Raw genomic sequence first — 4,985 nt, forward strand, 5'->3', positions numbered from 1 at the left:
ACACAATTTGCTTACAAAGAATGTGCCACACCAGCCCCAACCATACCTAAGGTGAGGGGCCTCATTAAATTATTCTATTTTCCCAACAACTACCCCTTCAGCGTCCCTCACTGTACAATCTATGCTTTCAGAATCTTCCCTTAGTGAGGATAAATGACCCTTACATTCATATATTACACATTCCATCCCAGTCCCAAAAGTTTTAGCTTGTTGCAGCACCATCTCAAAAGTCCAAAGTCTCATCTGAGACTAAAGACAAAACTCCTTTCAACTATGAACCTGTAAAGAGTCAAAAACAAGTTTTTCTACTTCCAACATACAGTGGGACAGACATTGGGTACACATTACCATTCCAGAAGGGAGGAATAGAAAGGAAAAACAGGCCCCAAACAAATCCAAAACCCAAACCAAGCAAATGTTAAGCACAGTGGGGCACCTGGACCCCTAAAGTGTTGGGCAACCTCGCTCCTACAGCTCCACCAAGTGCAGGCCATTGAGCTGCCCTGGTACCTGCAGCTTTTCCAGGCTGGCACTGCACACTGCCAGCAGCCCCACAGTTCTGGGCTCCTGGTGGCAGTCCTGCCATCCTGGCTCCACTAGACATTTCCTCGGTGGGAGTTCTCGGTTGGGTAGCTGAATTCACTGCCTCCTCCTCTCTTTTTATGCTTGCCTCCATTACTGTTCATATTCAGATCAACAAAAGAGGCACCTTGAAACCAAATGACAAAGCAACTTGAGGGAAATTTAAGTTATTAACATTAAAGATTTGAGAATGGGAATTATATACTCGTATGTATGACATAATATGCTAATATGCTTCCTGGGTTGATTTATGAAGAAAGTAGTTCTTTGCTATCAATTTTTCAAGCTGAGACTGAGTGTCAGAAATTTTAGACCAGGAAAAGTCAAATTTGATTTATGGAACCTTGGATTGCTTCAAGTAACAAAGGAAGCCCGATTCTTCTGAAGGCAGAATGGGCAAGGCATGCCTTCTCCCACTTAGGCCTCTGGCTGTTCTACCACATGATCAATATAGTCCTTAAGTTCATCTGGAGGGTCAGACTAAACAATCCAGCTCATTTCAGAAATATCCGGCCCTCTCACTGCCACCTCTGTAAACAACGATATCCCTGAATCTGCATTGCAGAACTGGAAGAATATGGTTGTGCACTTATTTGTTTCTGCCTTCTGTGAATGGCCAAGACAATGGCCATCAATGTAGTTCAGCAACTCACAGTGGCATTTCATGGACTTATGTGATGAAAAGATCATAGGTTTCTGCTTTCGGTTCTTTTTAAGGACTGTCATGAGCAGAAGGAATCTCATTTCAGAGAGACAAACAGCATATGGATCAAGACCATCCACTGTTGCATTAAGTAAATTTATCATCATCAACACCAACATACAATGGTTCCTTTTTCAAAGAAATTCTTGCCAGTTCTTCAACTTCAAGTTTGTGTGGCCGAAAAGAGCATGGTCTGTCCACATGTTGGCAGGAGTTTAATAATTTGCTTTAGTCATTCTTCAAACTCAATATCCAAAATACAATCACCCTCATCAATAACCAGACACTACAGGTTTTTATACATAAACTCTGGGGTATTCTGCATATGGTCCAGGAGTAGGTCTGGTGTGGCTACAGTGATACTGATTTCATTTGCGAGTTTTTTTTCTGTGCTTTAACAGATATATTATTGCCTCTCATTTTTGACCCATATGTGTGAATATGGTAAGTCATTAGGTCCTCAAGTAACACCGAAAGTCCATATAGTCAGTTCTGTAGTAGGAGAAAGAATAAGGACCCCTGTTGCATTCCTGAGCATGAACATTAACAATGAGTTCAACCTCAGAGATGAGAAAAGCCAGGGTTTTGCCACTACTGGTTTTGACAGATGCTGAAAAATCCCTGCCTTCCAGAACTGATCTGACACTTTTATGTTGAATGACAGTCTGTTCGTCAACCCCATTTCTTTTATTGCCTTCAAAGTGTTTTCATTGAGGGGCCGGCCTGTGGCTCACTCGGGAGAGTGCGGTGCTGATAACACCAAGACCACAGGTTCGGATCCCATATAGGGATGGCCGATTGGTTCACTGGCTGAGCGTGGGGCTGACAACACTAAGTCAAGGGTTAAGATCCCCTTACCGGTCATCTTTAAAATCAAACAAACAAACAAACAAAAACCCCGAAGTGTTTTCATTGACAAGATTAGTAGGAGAAGCAAATGAAGTATCTTCTAAAACTCCTGCCAGTCCCATGGGCAGGCCGGCAACTTCACTGTCATCCTCCTCATTGTCTGACTTCAACAGGCTGTTTTCTGTTGCTTCAGGAGCCTGGCGCCTTCTTCTTTAGACTCCCGTTTGTTTTCAGTTTTTGCTCTTTTTTCCTTATTTTTATAGCCGTTTTAGTTTTACAGCGAAATTGAGCAGAGAGTACAGATACCCTTCTCCTGCACATATATACAGTTTCTCCTTTTATTCACATGTTACATTCATGTGATGCATTTGTTACAATTATGAATCAATATTGATATATTATTATTAAGTCTCCACTAGGGTTCCCTCTTTGTATTGTACAATTCTATGGGTTTTGCCCAATGCATAACGTCATGTATTCACCATTACAGTATTATACAGAATAGTTTTGCTGCCCTAAAAATCCTCTGTGCTCCACCTATTCATCCCAACCTTCCTCCCTCATCCCCTGAAATCCTCCCTCATCCCCTGAATAATAATTGATTATTTTTTTCATTAACTCAAACATTTCTCATTTCTTTGTGTTGAAAACATTCAAAATCCTCTCTTCTACCTAATTAAAATTACACAATAAATAGTTGTTAATTATATTCACCCTACAGTGCTATAGAACACCAGATATTATTCTTCCTATCTAGCTGTACTTTTGTATCCATTAACCAACCTGTCACTATTCCTCCCTCCCCCTACCCTTTCCAGCCTCTGTTAACTGCCATTCTACTTTACTTCTATGTGATCAACTTTCTTAGCTTCCACATATGAGTAAGAACATGCAGTATTTCTTTCTGTCCCTGGCTTACTTCACTTAACATAATGCCTTCCAAGCTGATCCATGTTGCTGCAAATGAGAGGATTTCATTCTTTTTTGTTGGGGCGTTGAGGCCACACACCTCCTCCCGGGGCAAAGAACTAGCCACGACCCCACCCACATACACGTATGTAATCTGTTGAAAACATTCGCCTGGACAGGGAGTGGCCAAGGAAAGACATAGTTTAAAATTATTGGATAAAAGAAATTTCCACGCTCGTGCTCACGGCGTGATTGCAATAGCAAAGCATTACAGCAAGATGCATGTTCAAATGACCTTTAAGATGACAGGTTGAAGTTAGGAAATGCCCTTGCCATATGCTTATAAAAGCAGGTGCTTGTGTGGAAATAAACGGAACTGCTTGATGAACCCCTGCCGTGTCTGAGTGTCTCTCTGTGGGGCTGAATAGGCAGGCGGCATCCTCACCTTCCTCCCGGGCTCTCCTGGCCACTAGGGTGGCAGGAGTAATCCTACTCATTCCCTCTCTTGTTCATCCCGTGGCGGAGGGATAAATGGGGCTACTGGGAGGTTTGGGGCCCGCTGCCCCTGAGCCCCCACACTTTTTTATGGCTAAATAGTATTCCATTGTGTATATATGATCTGTTGATGGACATTTGGGTTGATTAGTGATGTTGAGCATTTTTTTCATATACCTGTTGTCCATTTGCATGTCTTCTTTTGAGAAATGTCTGTTTAGCTCATTTGCCCATTTTTTGATCAGATTACTTATTTTCTTGCTATTGAGTTGAGCTCCTTGTATATTCTGAATATAAATCCCTTGTCAGATGCATAGTTTGCAAATATTTTCTCCCATTCTGCAGGTTGTCTCTTCACTCTGTTGATTGTTTGCTGTGAAGAGCATTTTAGTTTAATATAATCTCATTTGTCTATTTTTGCTTTTGTTGTCTATGCTTTTGAGATCCTCTTCATAAAGTCTTTGCCCAACCTAAGGTCCTGAAGCATTTCCCCTGTGTTTTTTCTTCCAGTAGTTTAACGATTTGGGGTTTTTACACTTAAGTTTTTAATCCATTTTGAGTTTACTTTTGTATATGGTGAGAGATAGAGCACTAGAGCTGTCCATCCCTGAGGGCAGGGTGTCTCAGCTCAGCTAGTGCTCTGATTCCCTGGGAGGTACTACATCAGCTCAGTCCTGGGATGTGCAGCTGCTCAGCTCAGGCAAGCAGCTTCTCAGACAAGACAGCAATTCCCCAGGGGGCAATTGCCCCGTCAGCTCGGTGCCAGTGGCCTGAGGCACTGAGCTCATTCTCCTGCATGTGGCTATCTTGTTTTTCCAGCACCATTTATTAAAGAGACTGTCCTTACACCAATGAATACTTTTGGCTCCTTTATCAAAAATCAGTTGGTTATAAATATATGTCTTTATTTCTGGATTTTCTATTCTGTTCCATTGGTCCATGTATCTGTTTTTATGCCAGTACCATGCTGTTTTGGTTACTGTAGCTTTGTAGTTTATTTTGAAGTCAGGTAGTATGGTGACTCCAGCATTGTTCTTTTTGCTCAGGCTGGCTTTGGCTATTTGGGTTTTTTTGTGGTTCTCTACAAATTTTAGGATTTAAAAAAAATTTCTGTGAATAATGTCATTGGTATTTTGAGATGGATTGCACTGAGTCTATAGATCATTTTTGGTAGTGTGGTCATTTTCACAACATTAATTTTCCCAATCCACAAATATGGAATATCTTTCCATTTCTTTGTGTCCTCTTCAATTTCTTCCCTCAGTGTTTTATAGTTTTCATTGTAGAGATCTTTCTGTGGAGATGCAGTGGTTTAGCCTCTGGGCAGTTTCTTTCTTTTTTTTTTTTTTGTCTTTTGTCTTTTTCCGTGTCCGGCAATGGATCGCAACCCTCAGTGTAGCCCCCGTACCGGACTGGGGACCGGCAACGGGATTGCAACCCTTGGCGT

At 41.6% G+C, this 4,985-nt stretch overlaps 1 pseudogene; it reads right to left on the reverse strand.

Annotated features, from left to right (window-relative positions):
* Positions 1-596: 596 nt before the first annotated feature.
* Positions 597-2,384, reverse strand: LOC103584172 (annotated as a pseudogene).
* Positions 2,385-4,985: the final 2,601 nt, after the last annotated feature.

The sequence above is a fragment of the Galeopterus variegatus genome, unplaced genomic scaffold (assembly GCF_000696425.1).
Source record: "Galeopterus variegatus unplaced genomic scaffold, G_variegatus-3.0.2 Scaffold46080, whole genome shotgun sequence".
NCBI lineage: Eukaryota > Metazoa > Chordata > Mammalia > Dermoptera > Cynocephalidae > Galeopterus > Galeopterus variegatus.